General features: G+C 48.7%; 1 protein-coding gene across 2 annotated transcripts in view; it reads left to right on the top strand.

Moving 5' to 3' along the window:
* LOC100114694 (ecdysone-induced protein 75B, isoforms C/D) overlaps nucleotides 1-17,404 on the top strand; it is a 138,425-nt gene that overhangs the window by 1,404 nt on the left and 119,617 nt on the right. The gene's annotated exons all lie outside the window — the stretch shown is intronic.

The following is a 17,404-nucleotide window of genomic DNA, read 5'->3' as shown; positions in this document are numbered from 1 at the left end:
GCGCCGTTCTTTGTAAACCTGCAGTGAGCTTAATGCGTCATCGCGGCGGCTAAAACCGCTTGCATATACTAATATACACCCAGAACTAGAGCTATTCGGCAATTCGGATACAGAGGGGGAAATAAAAGCGCTCGTAAAGCAGAGTGCATAACGATATAGATATGCGTCTAGGCGCGCACATTATGCACGGCGCGCCGCGGAGGAGAGAATAAGAAGGGCTCTGCGCCGAGGGCGATAAGTACGCTTGTAAGCAAATTGCCCGCGAGTGTAATGTGCCGTTGCTGCTGCTGGGCAGTCCCCCGCCGCGCGCACGCACCGCCCGATGGAATCGACGACGACGGCTGAGTGAAGGCTCTCGCTCTCGCACTTCTCTTATCGGCCCGCCGCGATCTTCAGTCCAGGCTGCACTGCACGTAAAGGTGAGCTGCGCATGTTTTTTTCCTACCATAGGCAGGGCGCATTATGCAAATTCCGCCAAATTGCCGCCGCTCGAACAGTGCAAACACAGCGCAGGGAAAACGGACAATTATCGAACTTTCCGATGCAGCCAAGAGCTACTTTCGATGCGTATTCTGCAGACGTTATTATATAGGATATACGCGCGGCGAAAGGGTAATATTTCCTTTTCGAAATTGGCTTTGTCAGCATGATATCCGCGCCGGCGAGGGAGGCTGGCCATAGCTCATCAATATACCCACGCGGCCGCAGCTCGCGCGCCGGGAATTCGCGATTGATCGAACGCCTCTAATTAGCGTAAAGTGAATTATCAATGTAGCCGACTCGTTTAACCCTTTCTGAATCTGAAAGATATCCCCGCTTGACGCTATGCACGCGTTGTACAGGATTCCCCAGCGGCGCGGAGGACGATCATGAGCTAGACAGTCGCAATTAACGGTAACGATTCCCTCGAGGGCTGCCGCTGTACCGCGACGCTGCTGGTGGCTCCGGTGGCGGCGGCGGCGGCGGCGGCGCGCACCGCTAATTAATATGACCAGCGACGATTTGTTCGCGATTGACAGGAAAACGTCGAGCTGCTGCAGCTGCTATATCTTGCTCTGATGCTCCGCTGTATAACGCTGCTGCAGCGCGGGGCTTCGCAATTTGTCGGATGACGCTGGCGGAAATAAACGGACAATTACACAAATACAAATGTTTGAACGTTTGACGTCACTTCAATGACGCTCGGGAGACGCGCGTGATTGATTGTTAATTGCCACGGTTTGTTAGTCGCGCGGACCGCGAGGGAGAACCCCGACGAGCGCCGCTCGCTCTCGGAAATTATTTTATTCTGCAGTGCGGTGAATTTGGAACGGCGAAGACTCGCGGTTTGGTTTTTTTTCTGCTAATTTGGGTACGTTTTTAACACGCGAGCTCGCGATGTAATCTAATCATTCGCGCAATTGTTGCATGTTTCCAACTGCGTTGCACCGATGCATCATCCATTTGCGCGCGTGAGCTTAAATGCGTGCTGGTAAGCGCGCACTGATAGCGCGTCAACGTGTTAATGGAGCTATCAGTCAACACACGCGGCTGACTGACGTCTCAATCAAACACCAGTGCGCGTCCGAGCGCGTAATCGCGCGCACGAGAGCGAGTACCTCTTGCGCCCCAGCACTCTGTGCTCTGCATATAGCTGCGGTGTATTTGTACACGCGTTCGACCCCCTATTACTTTCTCTCCTTTTTTTCGTTGATTGCTTGATCTCCTCTCGATTGCATAATTCCAAGAGAAGCAGCCAAGAATTAGGGGACTCTGTCCTGCCGGCGGAGGATGATTTTCGCGCCGGAAACAATTGCTCGCGTCGAAGTTGTTCCGCATGCAAATTCGTTTTATTGTCAGTGAGGGGATATGTACCTCGCTCTCTATTATAGATATATATTAGGGAAGGCCAAGAGACGCTGGCTTTGCGCGAGAGTTAGAGGGAAGAAAGGGAAAACGGGAGAGAGGAGACACGAGAGGCACACGAGGGACGACGGGCTACACATACGCGTATACAAGTGGACCCGTGTGATATGCGTAAACGCTCGCTTTCCTGGTCCACATAGCCGGACGAGTCAACTTAATTTTCCTCTTGCTCCGTCAAGCCCCCCTCCTCTTTAATTACCACCCAATTGTCCGGCCGCGCACGCGAATTATGTTATTTCGCGCGCAGGCCGCTGTCGAGAATTCGGCAAAATTCCCCGGTGGATAAGGGCTGGCAACGGGACTGACGTTTGCTTATTCAAGATGTAGATTTGATGCCTCGCTGTGCTCTCTCGTGCGCGCGCGAGAAAGACTTCGCTACTCTCTTTTTCGCCTTTTAGGAACGATGAGGCTGAAAAATAGATGAGAGAGCTCCGCAGGATGTGCGTGTCGCTTTTTTTCTTCTTCCCTCTATTTGACATGAGAGTATATGCGTCACGTATAGATTATAGTGAAATGATTCGGGGTACTTTGAATTTTTCAATAGATGCGTACGTTGCGTGTGTGCCGCGAGTATATAGGGGTCGGAGAGCCCGTCGGCTCGGAATAATAGCGCTGACCGCTGCAGCCCTCATCGATACAAGGCGGCGCCCACCGCAGGAGTGAAGCGCGCGCGCGTGGTGAGCAAATTCAATCATCCGCGCGTACATGGAATTTCGTATGCGCGCGCGCGTCCGAACGTCGAAGAGCGCGAAGAATATAAGCCAAAAGCGACGGAGCTTCTTGGCTTATTCATCGGCACCGCGGCTTTTCTCCTCCTCGCTCGCCAGGATAAAAAATCTCTCGCGCGGACCTTCAACTTGTACTTCTCACTTTGTTACTTACTTACTTACGTTCTTACTCCACTTAGTTTAATCGCGCTCGGCCTCCTTCGCCGCCCCCTACATCCACTTGTTTTTCCGTCTTATCCCCCGAGGCTAATTCATTACTTAATTTCGTTAGCTTTCTCTCTCGCTCTCGCTCGCTCCTTATTCTCGGCGCGTGTTTCACTATCCCCCCCCCCCCCCCATCTCTCAACCCCTTCTAACGTACACCTAGACCAACCTCATTAAGCTCGACTACTTGCTAATTAAAGTAATTGCTAAATAAATTGCAATTACACTAATGGCCCGCCGGAGCCATCGTCGCTCGCTTTAACTCGCGCTTTCTTTCTCTCGCAGCCCTATACATATTTCTTCCCTATTTCTCTCTCTCTCTCTCTCTCTCTCTCTCTCTCTCTCTCTCTCTCTCTCTCTCTCTCTCTCGCTCGCTCGCTCGCGCTAAACGACTAATTGATTTTTTTGATTTATTTCCAATCGCGCCGAGTAGCTGCCTATGTACGGCCGATCGAAAAAATAGCCTTAAAGCGCCTTGGAAAATAAAAAATATCGCGCGGGTCGGGTGCGGACATAAATCTCCGCGCAGTGTGTCGGCCTTTACCGAAAAAAAAGGGACGATTCCGGGCGTGAAATATGATGGCCGAAATAAAACGTTACGGAGTAATATCGCTTTATTGACTGTAAGTTTTTAAATGCGCTCGGCGGTCAACGACGACGCAAAGTCGGCTTCCCGCCGCACGAGCTCCGTATATTTTTTATGCTCAAATCGAGTTGTTTTTTAACAATATTTTTTAATACTTTGGCAAACGCAATCGTGAAACTAGTCCGATGCACCTGGTCACACATAGCGCAGGCAGAGCGAGCGCAACGCTTTGTGCTCTTGTATGCGTACGCGGCGCGAGGCAAAAAGGAAATTCAATGTTTCCGATATTTTTTGGCATAATCGCGCGGGGGAATATCTGTGAAATCGAACGTGCAGTGCGCAGTTTTGCGCTTGGCCACGCGCACGGGACGCGTAATGGGCTCGATTGGTTTTTAATTATTGCGCGGAAAAATATTCGAAGGATCGCGCGCCGAGTCTTTGATCAGACTGTTCATATCTCTCTGTATAACACACGGTGGTTCATATATTGAGCCGTCGAGCGATTCGTTTGTTGACCGAAAAAAAAACCGCTATGCCATTAACGCGGTGAACTGTGTGCTGGTGCGCTCTTTGATTGAGCATAATTTTAATCGCATTCGTTCGTTTGTGTTTCGCATGCTTGTCCTCTGCTTTTTTTTTTGATAATTTTTTATTTTCTGCTAGTGTATAATATACAATAAAAATATTCACGCAATTCCGCGCTTGCTCAATTTCGGGCAAGGTAACGAAATTTTTGTTTTAATAACGGTGAGATTGTTTTTACGGCTTCTGAATTTTCCCATTATATTATTATCCCATTATGTATAGCATATAGATCATTCCTATAACACACATTCTTCCGCATACAAGAGTGTAGCTTATTGAACATTTTACGATACAAATACATCGGGAGAGCGCAGGCTCAGCTCGTATACCATTTTAATTAGTTTTGCTGCTCCTAAAAGCAATACCGCTCTCTGCTTTTGTTGAATATCAAAATATTATATTTGCTGTAATTAAATTTCCCTTCATTTTTGGTTGAAGCACAGTATAGCGCATCGTATATGGCGTGGAAATTCCGAGAAATAAACGCTCGTGCAGCATTTAAAATTAATTATAAAATACATAATATAACACGCGCGCGCGCGCGCGATGCGGATCGCGCGCATAGTTTGATGAATTCGCTGGAAATGAATTTAATTTTCATCGTTCTCGAAGGGCCGTCTGTATTGCTCTGCCGCGTCGCGTCGCGCGTTTTTCAATAAATGAAAATTCATGCCACGAGCTATATGATATTACGCTCTAACTACATCTGTATAGCGTCGCCAAGATTCGAACGCACCAGGTGTGTGCAAAATAAGTGTATTACGGCGGCGCATCGCCCGGCTGCCTTTGAAATTAAATCGAGCCCTATCTCCGCAAGCGAAAATGCTCCTCGCTCGGGTTGTAAATCGATTGCAGATAGACACCAGAGAGAGAGAGAGAGAGAGAGAGAGAGAGAGAGAGAGAGAGAGAGAGCGCGGCGGCGTTTGATCGCGTCGCGGGCCCACTCGAGCGAGCTAAGCCTATACCTGCGGGGACGTGGCGGATCGTCTCTGTGAATAGCAGAAGCGTCTGCGAGACTCGAGTGTGTATACACGTTCGTCGATGTACAGCTATATATAGCCGTATAGCCGACGAGGCGCCGGTATAGCTGTCGGAAGTTGGAATCGGGGGCGCTCGAAATGAATCGGACAAACGGACAGACGTGACGGGCATAATTCCGCGCTAAGCAGTACTCTGGGGGCCCGTCCTGCTCGCGATCCCCCTCCTCTCTTTTGCTCTCATTGCTTGCTCGGACACCTGTCAATTCGCCCGCGGAAAATATTATCGGACGCTGGAGCGATATCGGCGTCATCATCAATTCGACCTTTATCGTCGTTGCCCATATAATTGTTTACGCAAGGTACATATAGCGCAGCTTTCGGTAAAAAAATGATCATAAACAGAGTGCATAAGCCCGTAATCGAGAATCGCGTTATATCGTTGCGGCGAGATTATGCTTGCGAGAGGGATCCGAGCGCGCGGATGATACTTTAAATAAACTCGGAATATGCTTATCGGGTGCGCGACTCTCGCCTGCAACTTTCCTTATACACACACACACACACTTGCAAATGATATCTCTCTCTCCGTGTTCTTGCGAGGAATATTATATGTCAATACGCCGGCGCTAAGCGGCTTACGTACAGCGCGCGGAGAAGGCGGCGAATTGTCCCCTAGATAGATAGATAGATAGAGAGAGAGAGAGAGAGAGAGAGAGAGAGAGAGAGAGAGAGAGAGAGAGAGAGAGAGAGAGAGAGAGAGAGAGAGAGAGAGAGAGTGAGACGCGCGCGCGACGACGGGAAGGAGAGAAAGAGTATATACAGAGTCGTCGTCGCGCGGGGATTACCTTCGGCGCATTTCCGCAAGCTTACACGCCCGTGTGAAAAGGAAACGTTCTTCATTGCGATTGTCAACGCCTGCGCGTGACGCAGTGTTCGAACATCGCCGGGCGCGAACTTTTGGAGCCTCGAAAGTTAAAAGGATGCAGTCGCGCGCACAGAAAGGGGTATCGCAAACTCTTTCTCGACACCGGATCCGCTCTCTCTCTCTCTCTCTCTCTCTCTCTCTCTCTCTCTCTCTCTCTCTCTCTATCTCTATTGCGCCGTATTTACCGCTGCTTAACATTTTCGGCAAACAAGTCAAGTGCCTCTGAGTGGTGGGCTTAAAGAAAGATATGACGATCAGCTTTTTTCTTTGCAAAAAACATTTGACGCTAAAGAATCGATGTGTATGCACCCGAGCGCAATAATTTATTGTACGCGTGAAATGGCGCGGTCGACCGGTGTGTGTGTGTCTGTGTATTTTGAACTATTTCAACGATTTCCATGCCGATGGTCTTTCCAGGGAAATACATGCAGCGGGGCTCCCTTGGATAAACTTTCGCTCTTATCGCGCGAGCTATACGGGCTAATGGAACGTTGGAGATCCCGCGTAAATGATTGCGTCGTGTCAATGTTTGCTCTCCCTTACGTATAGAGAGTCGCTGTACTGCGGCCGCAGGGCGTTTAAAATAATCTTTCTTCCTTTTTCAATTTCCTTTCTTTCTCTCTCTCTCCCGAGAGAGCGTGTGCGTGTATATGTGCGCAAGCCATACATAGATATATGTATATGTATACACACACAGCAGCTCGTCGCGCTGACAAAAAGGAACCCTTTTCCAATTGCGAGCGGACTATTTGCCCTGTGCCCCGCGCGCTCGCCACCACTACTGCTCCAACCTCAAATATCGGGCTTTGACATTTGTAACTCTTTCTCTGCCGTTCTATTTGACCTAGGACCGTTTTCAATGTTTATCCGTCCTGCGCAGCGCGCGCAGTTGGACTAAGAGACTGCATAACTTTTTATAGCGCTCGATATAAACTTGGCTCCTTTGCTACTGCCGCTACTGCTGCAAGGGAATGATAATGACACGTGTAGTGCGCGCACGAGAACGAAATTTGCACGTCGTTCGGGAGAGAAACTAGTCGTGTCGCGTTTATAAGGGGGAAAAAAGGAGGAAAATGTTTGCCCTGCTGCTCTCAACGCGGGGCCTGCACATCCGCGCAAGGTTATAAATAAATATCGCGTACAACGAGCATTATCGTGCGAGCGGACACGGATAATTTAATTTAAGGTAATGAGAGGCCGGTACGAAATTGTGGCGGGGCTCTCTCTCGCTCGCTCGCTCGTATACATATATACACGAAAAACGGCTCCATCATTATTTTGTAATTGGGCCATTATTCGTTAAACGAGAGAGAGAGATAGAGAGAGAGAGAGAGAGAGAGAGAGAGAGAGAGAGAGAGAGAGAGAGAGAGAGAAGGCGCTGCAGGTGCTTCGCCGCCGCTGCGCAATTAGTACTATTCCGCGGTGTGTAATTCGCGCCTAGTCCTGCAGCTCATCCGCAAATTGTTCTCGTAAATTCAATTACACCGATGCTTATTTTCAAAAGACTATAATGTACAAACTCCATAGTATACCGGCCTGCACATGCATACGTTAAGGGAGCGATGAATACGTCAAACTCGATACATCGTATTATACGCACTGTGCACGACGAATATGTATAAGGTATACATGCACACATTCGATGATGGCGAAAGAGATCACTCGAGCGATACATACGTTTAGCACGGCAGAGAGCACCGTCTGCTCCCTCGACTATATATGTATATATCTATATATACAGGTACACGTTTACGCGAGCTTAGCGCTCTCCTTCTCCTAATGCACGCCCCCGCGCTTTTTTTCAATTAATAATTCATAAGCCCGCTGTGCCCACGCTCTCTCTTGTATTTTTATGCGCATGTACTCACGCAGAGAGTCCCGGCGACACCTAATGACGCTCTTTCCTCCGCACACAATACTCGAGCGCCAGCCCAGAGCCCTCGTCGCATTTGCATGAACGAATACACTCGAATCGGGCGGATTACAATATTAACGCTTTGCGACGCGATTAATCATTAGCATCGCGAGTCACGTCCGTTAAGTCTTATTAAACAAACGCAGCTGCACGTGTACGCGATTGCCCACGTCGAGGCGAGAGCACTTCGACGATGGACTAGGCAGTGCAGGGCAACCGCGGAACTATAGACAGAGAAAGAGAGCGAGCCATATTGAATAGAGAGAGAGAGAGAGAGAGAGAGAGAGAGAGAGAGAGAGAGAGAGAGAGAGAGAGAGAGCGCGGCACACACACAGACATGAAACGCAGATATCAAATTGTTCGATCAGCGAGTGCGACAAAGAGAGAGAACGAGAAAGAGAGGGGGAATTCGCCAGTGGAAAATTGATTTTAGCGCGAAGCTTTGTGAAATGAAACCTGGCTGAGCCGCGGCGGCGCGCTGCCATTAACAACAATAAAAATAATCCAATCCGACGTTTGTTTGATCTATCAGCGACTATATTGCTTCCTCAAAGAGGCCCCGGCTTTGTATCGCTGGTACACACGCACACACACACACACATTTTTCGCCGAATTTTCGATGCCCCCTACTGCGTGCGCGCTGGCTTCACCGCCGCCGCTGCGCATATCGAGGCCGTAATTTTTTAGAAAATATCTCTGCCGCCGAATTCTACGTATGGATGCAGTGTTTCCGCTGTGAACGAAAATGAGAAATGGTCGTCGCTGGGGAAATAATAACTCGATATAGCGTAACACGAAAGCGCGCTCTGTTATTTCTGCCAAGGTTGTTTCGCCCAGCTGTTTAGTTGCAATATTTTTCGAATATAATTTGTTTGTTCAAGCTGGTGGCGAATAAACCGCGCGTATCATAATTAATTTTCGATAAACGCACGCGATGTATGTACGCGGCCAAGTTTTCATCGGTAAAAAAGATGTTCAGACGAGCTGCGAGAAGGCGCGTAAATTGAAGCCGTAGTAGTAGTAGCAGACGCGCAGAACGAGGTAGGAAAAATCGTGGGCTCGCAGAGCTCTCACGGCAGTGGCGGCGGTGGGATCTCCGCAGCGCGTTTTAACGACGTAACATCGCGCGCGCGGTATTTCGCGTTACTTGTCGAGAGTAGCTTCGCGTTCAGCCTAGCCGGGCGTCTAATCGGAAGTTTATTGCCCGAATAAAACGGAGAGAAATTGGCCGGCCGTTTTGCTCCTCTTTGTGTTTTGTACATATTCCGGGCGCGTATACACATAGCTCCGCAGGCGTCGACGAGAGGACCACGGAACATTTAACGCCAATGTTTTAACGTCCCTCTAGCAGCAACAGACTTTTGCGCGCATTCCATATTCGCGCGCGGCAGCGGGCAATCTCCTTTCGAGCCCCTCCCGTAAAAGGACGATGAGTCGTATTTTCGCCTCTGCGCGTATACACTCGTCTACGCGTTCGCCGTTTCTTCGAGTACGAGCGTGTCTTTCTCTCTCTCTCTCTCTCTCTCTCTCTCTCTCTCTCTCTCAATTTTTCGCGAGGAAAACGGCATAATGCGCGCGGTATAACCCAGCTTGGTCCTCAAATTTTATTTTCCCGAGGCTCTGTACAACGCCCGCGCAAGCGCGAGTGAGAGCGTTCTGTTATTCCCCTGACGTTTCTGCAGCACACGATCATACGAGTTTTGCCAGATTTCGCTTTTTTTTTGCTCCGCTCTCGTCGTGTCCGCTTTTTCGTGCGCGCGAGCGAGGAAATAAAGCACAGAGAGATAGAGAGAGAGAGAGAGAGAGAGAGAGAGAGAGAGAGAGAGAGAGAGAGAGAGAGAGAGAGAGAGAGAGAGAGAGAGAGAAAAAGAGTACAGCACGGGCTAACTACCGCGGGATTTACACACGAGTAGAGCAGCAGCAGCAGCAGCAGCGCGAGCTGAAGAATTTTTCTATAAAACGCTCGAAATTCCGAGGAATTACGAAGGATTACACGTGCAGAGATTACTCTGCCGCTGCTGCTGCTGCGCACCGTAAATCGCGAGTGTATGTGTCGCCGCGTGCGTTGGTTTTTTTTTTTTTGCCCGAAGAGAAGTTCGACCGGGACTGGATAATTCAGCGCTTCCGCTGTTCCGCATCTGGATTATGCGATAATACGCGTGATAATTTTGCCGAAGCAAAGATAAAGCCCCTGAGAAAAGCCGCTGCTCAGCTCGACACAGAGTATATTGCCGCAAATAGACTGAGAGAATTCATCAGTAATTCATAGGCTCCGCGCTGTTCCTGCTCTGTATACGTGTACGGTCGGGCCTATGCGCGCGCTTCCGCCCCCCCCCCCCCCCCGCAAACCGCGTCTATACCTGCGCCGTCAAAACTTCTGCGGATATCCGAGGCTCGTTCTGTCAACTTTCGCGTTGCACGTCAAGTTGTTCATGGAGCAGCTCTCCGGCTTTTACCACGTATCGCGAATAATAAAACTCGAAGCCCGTCACACGCATACGCGCGGGCTGAACTTTACAGTTGCGCGAGCTTAAATTATTCTCAAAGAACGAATCGGTCGCGCAGAGCCCAGCGCAGCGCATCGATAAGCTTCGAGAGGAGGTCCTGCGCGCATGCAGGTGTGTCGTGTTATATACAGCATCGGAGACTCCTCGAGGCGACTCGTGTCCTCGTCGTTTTCTTCTTGTTGCATTGTTCGTCGCGCATCAGGACCTGCCCCCTTGGCGCGCATACTCACACACGCGCGCGCAACCTATACTGGCGCTTATTCTTGCTCCTCGACTCTCTTTTTCAGAGCCGAAGAACTGCGCGCGCGAGGAGGGAGAGCTCGATGCGCGCCCGAAAAGCCCAAGGCGCGAGCGTCCCTCAGTTCGCGCTCTCTACTTACCTCGAAATGAATCAAGTCTCTGCTTTGCGAGACTGCGGGCAGGTGCTTATTACCTGCGCAGGAGAGCGAGCAAAGCCTCCTCCGCGCCGTACCGAGACGCATCAATTCCTGCGCACGTATGTGTGTAAGCTAGCCTCGGGACATCCCGGAGAGAGGGGAGGGGGGAGCGCTCTTTTATCGCTACGTGCAAATCCGACTTTGCGCCGGCTGCGGCGAAAGTCTCCGCCGATATCTGAGCGGGATATCTGCGCGCGAACGTTGCCGGCGGTGCTGGTGCCGCTCTGGACTTGGCGTGGCTTTGCCGATTAGACGCGAACTTTGAGCCAAAGCCCCGGGAGCTGCGCGATTATACGTCTCTGCGGCTTTTTCTACTACGACGAGCGCGTTTAGCGGTATATCACGCTGAGTTTGCGTCCCTCGGAAATTAGTGCCGCCCGCGCTCTTTTTCTACGCGTAAGTCTTCTAGGATGGCCCGTCGCCATGTTTCCTATCCTGTTCTCAGCGTGGAGTAGTTTCTGCAACAAACTTAGTTCGGATCCCAATTTTGTAGACTGTTGAACCAATGTTTGAATAAATTCATTCTGTGATGCGTGAAAACACTTACTAATATGAACCATGCTGATCGTACCTCCAGATTATTAAGTCTGAATTATGGTTCACATCATAGAATAATAATCCATCGTTTTATGATTATTACCGCACTTTTAATTCATTTTAAGATAGAAAAAAATCTTCCCCAACCAGCCGACGCTTGTCGAACCTAAAAATAATATTTTGTGCATTTTTTATGCGGCTTATATCTCAAATCAAAGAAAAGTCGATATTATATACAGATATAGAAACTCAACTCTGCGGGAAAATTCAAAGAACGTTTATCGGCTGCGTCGTTAATTTGCACGTGCACCTAAATCCTGAACAGCGATTTGCAAAGATATGTACGTAGAAATGAAGACCGAGAGAGAGAGAGAGAGAGAGAGAGAGAGAGAGAGAGAGAGAGAGTGTCTAAAGCTTCTATTGTCTTGAGCGAGGGTATTATAGTTGCGTGCGGTAGCGGACGCATACCGATCTCCCTATCTCGAGTGAGAGAAAGAGAGAGAGAGAGAGATAGAGATAGAGAGAGAGAGAGAGAGAGAGAGAGGGAGAGAGAGAGAGAGAGACAGAGAGAAAGCCCAGACGCTGCGTTGTCTTCTCCGACGAGCGAGCTGCACATAAACATGTACAACGGCTGACATTAATGGCCGTGTCTTCGGAAATGCCTCTTGCGGATTTTACTGTGCGAGCTATGCTAATTTACCCTTGCAAATTATATTGCTGCCGCTGCTGCTGCGCGGATTTTGCATTTTATCGCGCGAAAGCCTACGACTTCCAAACTATCTGGAATAGCAGCCTCTACGGGCTTACATTTTTTACTCAACCTTCTTCATCGACTCGTTTCGCTTGATTATTAGAAAGCATAAATTTCGCGGACGATGTTCATCCTCCGGGAAGACGCCAATAAAATTGTGCGTCATAATTCAGTGTGAAAATATTTACTGGATGCATTCACAGTCGCGCGTCCATCACCTTCCGGCAGATTTCGACGGCGTCCACGAAGGCAAAGACAATTGGCTGCGGGTAATTACGAGGGCTTTCTGAAGCCGCTGCGCGCCTCGAACTATTAGCGCGTCGATACGAGCTTGCAGGACAAGAGCAGTTGCGGACGCGAAACTACAATCCGCCTAGAGCGGCGACGATTATTCTCGCGTGTGCGATAATGCCAAGAATCGAGACAGCCCCGAGAGTTGGGAACAAGAGCGTATAACTCGGATGTATAATAGCCGGCGAACGTACTTCCTTCCCTTCATTTCGCGTTCATCAGATTAGCATAGTTGGCTTCGCCGAATCCCACACGCTGCCGCCGAGCTACTCGAACGTTATTCGCGCGTGACTACATTCTCGAGCGTTGCAGCAGCGCGCTTCAGATGTTATACCCGCGATAATTCGATGAAAAGCTGCAGATTCACAGAAAGAGCGGAAAATTCCCGCAGAACACATCGTAAAAACTGCGGGCGTAAAACTTGCTCCAAAAGGCTTTAACATCCTCATCACGCCTCCAGCGCGTGTATAAAACGGACAATTGTACATAAGTAACGCGGGCTAAAGCGGGCTTTTTCTCCCGAGGACTACGCGAAAGAACAATGGCCAGTAGATTTCGTGCGCACGCGAAGCTCCCCGGGAATATATAAATGAAATAAAAGCGTCCACTTATCCCGAGTCTCTCTCTTGCCGCTCGCGATATTAGCGTCGTCGTATACGCGCGGAGGACGTGCGGAATTATAATGGCGCGCATAATGCTTGCGCCCGCTCGAGAGGCTTTACTCGCGATACTGTCTGAGCTTTTCTAGACTGAATAGCCGAGATTTTAGCCGGATTTTCTGTTTGCACGAGGGCCCTTCAGTGCACGGACGGACGCTCGTTACGCTATTTTGCCTGTGCGTACGTTGCAAATCGCGTTATTCTACTTCCTAATTCTGTAATAGCGGCCAGCTCTGTAACCTAGATCGTCCGGGAAAAATTTAATCGTTTCAACTATGAGCAACGGCCGCTTTTCCTCCCAGCTTTTTTGCGTTTGTTTAAACAACGCTCGCGAGCATATTCCGGGCCAACACACGCCCGCTTGGAAATAAAATGATTACCCGCGGGCGCTCCGTTCCGTGCCCCAAGCGACGGAAATAATCCCCGGTAGATACGTATACCGGTCGGTAGTAGTCGAGAGGGTAGCTAGCGCGCGCATCTTGCCTCGCTGCGGATTTTTCGTTTTAAGCTTTGGACTTTCGAGTCCATTATCCTCCTCGAGTCCATTCCGGAGAGCAGAGTCCAGTCGCACGGCTCTCCCCCATTCGAGCTCGCGCACTCGAGAGAGAGAGAGAGAGAGAGAGAGAGAGAGAGAGAGAGAGAGAGAGAGAGAGCAACTTGCCCGGCCCGGCTGCGCGATTTTATACAGCTCTCTCTCTCTCTCTTTCTCTCTCTCTCTCTCTCTCTCTCTCGATACATTTATACACGCGTACGCGCTCGCGATAGTTCGCGACGTTAATCCCTCCCACCCCCGGATCGGCGAGCGAATTAAATGTAGAAAATGTTCGCTCTCCGCTTGGCTTTTGAGCTTTTCCTCCCCCCAACTGTCCCGGCGTTGTTTAACTCGTCGACCGGAGCACGAATTTCGCGAATATTATTTCTCCTTTTTTTCTGTTCGTCCCTGGCTTTTCGAGCGGTGCAGCAGTTTTTTTCTCGAGTCCTCTTTTTACTATTAGGTGTATACACGAGGAGGAGGCTGCGCGCTCGGTTAGACGATTTCGAGCTCTCTCTCTCTCTCTCTCTCTCTCTCTCTCTCTCTCTCTCTCTCTCTCTCCGGTGTGCGTTTATTCGTCCTCCGTTTCGCCGGTAAGGATTATTCGCGTTTCTTTAGCACTCGCTCCTCGTTGTTTGGCAGGCACTCAATCGGAGATTTCGTAGCCCCCCGACGAGGCCAATGAGCGTGTCTCCCGTTGTCGCATTTCCGGTCGCGCATAAAGCCTGAAAAGTTTGTCCGCGTGCGCGCTTGCGGGAAGAACGCGGCTGTGCAAAAATACACGGGAAAATAGCGTCGACGTCGTCGTTCACGTTGTTGTTCTCGACTAGCCAAGCTGAAATGCCCTCTGCTGATGATGTGCACGCATGCAGCAGTTTTCTTTGGAATACAGGCCTTTGCGCGCGATACGTTCGATGCTGCTGCTTCTGCTGCTGATGTGCGCATCGCGGCGGAACTTTTTTTCCTCTTTTTTTTCGAAAGCCGAAGCGGAAATTTCGTCGGCCGGATCGGCAATTAAGTGGCTTAAACGGCGCTCGCGTAAGAGGTATTTCATAATATCTGATGCGTAAAATCCGCTTGCGAGTCGAGAGGTGCTAGATTATCGCTCGAGTGGCCGCTCCTTTCTCGATGATTTCGTTTATCCGTCTATTTCCACTCGGACTACTGATATCGAACGGTATTCCATAACTATTATACTAGCTACACGAAAATAGTATTTACGGACCGTAAAAATTTTTATAAATAAAATTCTCATTGCAATGTTTTTACACAGGATAATTATTCGCTAAGTGCGCGTAATCAAATAGCATGGGCTATGTACCCCCTTTCACACACATGATTTGAACGCCCGTCAAATCTTTAGAAAACCGAGCTAAAATTTCCTTCGAGACGACACAAAAGCTATTTTCGGGATTTTCTCCTCGTACTCGGTCGCAAATCACGGCGTCGCGGATTTTTCAGCCTCGCCGCGTATTATCATACGTCCGAGTCGGCTCGTATAGGTGCGGCAATTGTTTGAGGAATGATTTTTTCATTCATTCTTATGCAAATCTTGACCAAGTCCCCGGCCGACGGCCAGCGAATATTTGAGCAGGGTAATTATTTTCCCGCTGACTTGGAAGGAATCCCGCTGGAATTTCCCGCCGCGCGTCGTTTAGCTCTCTCTCTCTCTCTCTCTCTCTCTCTCTCTCTCTCTCTCTCTCTCTCTCTCTCTCTCTCTCTCTCTCTCTCTCTTTCTCTCTCCTCTCGCCGTCCGAGCGAGCGAGCGAGTCCAGCCTTATCTCGTTATGAATGCCATTGTTCTTTTTCCTACTTGAATTCTCTCTCGCGGAGAGAGCTTCGCTCCCGCTCGCGTATACTTATGAAAAAATGTTCGAAGCTCGCGGGGAATAAATTTCGCAGGTGTGCTTCTTGCGCGCGCCGAAAAGCTGCTCAGCTTGAACGAGCCGGAGAAAAAAATCACTGCAGCCACACACTAGTCCCGGGGCATTTTTTTGCGGATTAAAAAAATATTTTTCCAACTCCGGCGCATAATCCGCACTCCTCTAGTTCTCGCCGCGAGAGGGAGCAGCGCGAGCATGACGGAGCCTGCAGCACGGGCTTTCCCTCGTAATTTCGAGGCTACTCGCGCGTTCACAGCTGCTGCTGCTGCAGATTCCTGGAATTTGTGAAAAAATGGAGCCGCTGGTATAATAGTTGGCTAGTCCTCCTCTCGTCGTACTCGTTGTAGCTTTTGTCGCGGCGGGACTTTTCCGTGACATCGCGAGCTTAGCATTTCCGTGGAGCGAAAGCTGTAGGTATATAGGTTTATATATATATATATGCCTACGCGTGCGCTGCTAGGATTTCCCGCTGCTCGCCGGAAGCCAAGCGATGCGCAAGCGAGCCCTTTTGTTTTCGAACAAAAGCATCCGGCAACGTGTTTTACACTTTTAAGCGGGACGTCGCACGAGCAGATCGGCTACATAAAGACACTGCCTCCTTTCTGTCAAACCCCTTTTATTAGACTCTAGCAGGCTTACAAGCACGAGTTGGCTTCCCAACTTTTACATTCGAATAAAGATCGCAAATCCACATCTCTGTGCCGAGGGTCCTGGATGAATTTCAGTAGGATATAAGGGCCAATTAACTTGTGCTATTGCACTGAGAGAAATAGTGCGTAAATTTTATTATATGTTCATGATAATTTACTGGAAAGTTTGGTAATCTCGTCACAGACTGACAAAACTGACCTTTTTACTAGATTTATATCAATTTTTACTAAACTTCCATATAAAATTTACCATACTCAATAGGAAAGATTAACAGAAACTATAGTGAAAATCGCCAATGTATGAATTTTTACCTGACAGTATAGTAATTTTTAAAAGAATGTATAGTACTTTTCATCTGAAAATCGGAACTGATACGCGTATTGACGCGTTATGCGCATGCGCGTTTAGCAAACATGGCGGCCGCGAGAAGAAGCACCTGAAAATAAGCATCATGGCAAGACTCGACTTCAGAGCAGTAGTTTGAAGACGGTGCTGTTTCAAATAAAGTCAAACTGTTTTGTGTGCTGCCGCTAGGGGGTGCACGGGAAATAAAACCCGCAAGCGGTAAGAGGTTAGCTCAGTTAGTATATAAGTCCGTTTAGCAACCCTGTTGTAACAATTGCGAGCGTATAAACATATGTACTGCGAATTGCGAATATGTATAATAATTAAGCGTTTAGTTGTAGGAAATGTATCTAGGTTAGATTAATGTCTCTAAAAATCAATTGTGGCGAGTGAATCGATAATGTTCTCTGAATGAAGTGCGTTAGAAGAGTAACCCTCCATAACCATAAAAATTTAGAGCCATATAATAATTGAAAATAATTTTTCCACTATGTGCATTTTTATATTTAATTTAGTCAGGGTAAAAATTACTACTCAGTATAGTAAAATTTATAGTTTTATAAAATTTACTATACAGTTTAGTAAAAATTACTAGACTGTCAGTCTGTGAGTGGATTACCAAACTTTTTATTAAAATTTCCTATCCAGTATAGTAAAATTTACTATAAATTTCTCTCAGTGTGGATTTCGTTAGGTTTTTCGTCATTGCAGCTGGCGGTTTTAACACGAGAGGCGCAATTGTATAGCCAAATTCACTAGTTACCTGATAGGAGAGGATGGGGTATTGTCGGTCACCTTAGCAAATTTTTATTCGCGTTCTATAATCACCGTTTTTCTCAAAAATCATCGAGATTCTCGACTCGTCCATGAGACGTACAGTTCACTACCGATCTATATTATAAGTTACACATTCCCCAGTACAGAACCCGCTGGCTGCACACCATGCAACATCGGTATACCGATGCCGTTGCTTGCACTCTGTT

This window comes from Nasonia vitripennis, chromosome 4, assembly GCF_009193385.2.
Source record: "Nasonia vitripennis strain AsymCx chromosome 4, Nvit_psr_1.1, whole genome shotgun sequence".
In the NCBI taxonomy this organism is placed as follows: domain Eukaryota; kingdom Metazoa; phylum Arthropoda; class Insecta; order Hymenoptera; family Pteromalidae; genus Nasonia; species Nasonia vitripennis.
This window is presented reverse-complemented; position numbering and strand designations above follow the sequence as displayed.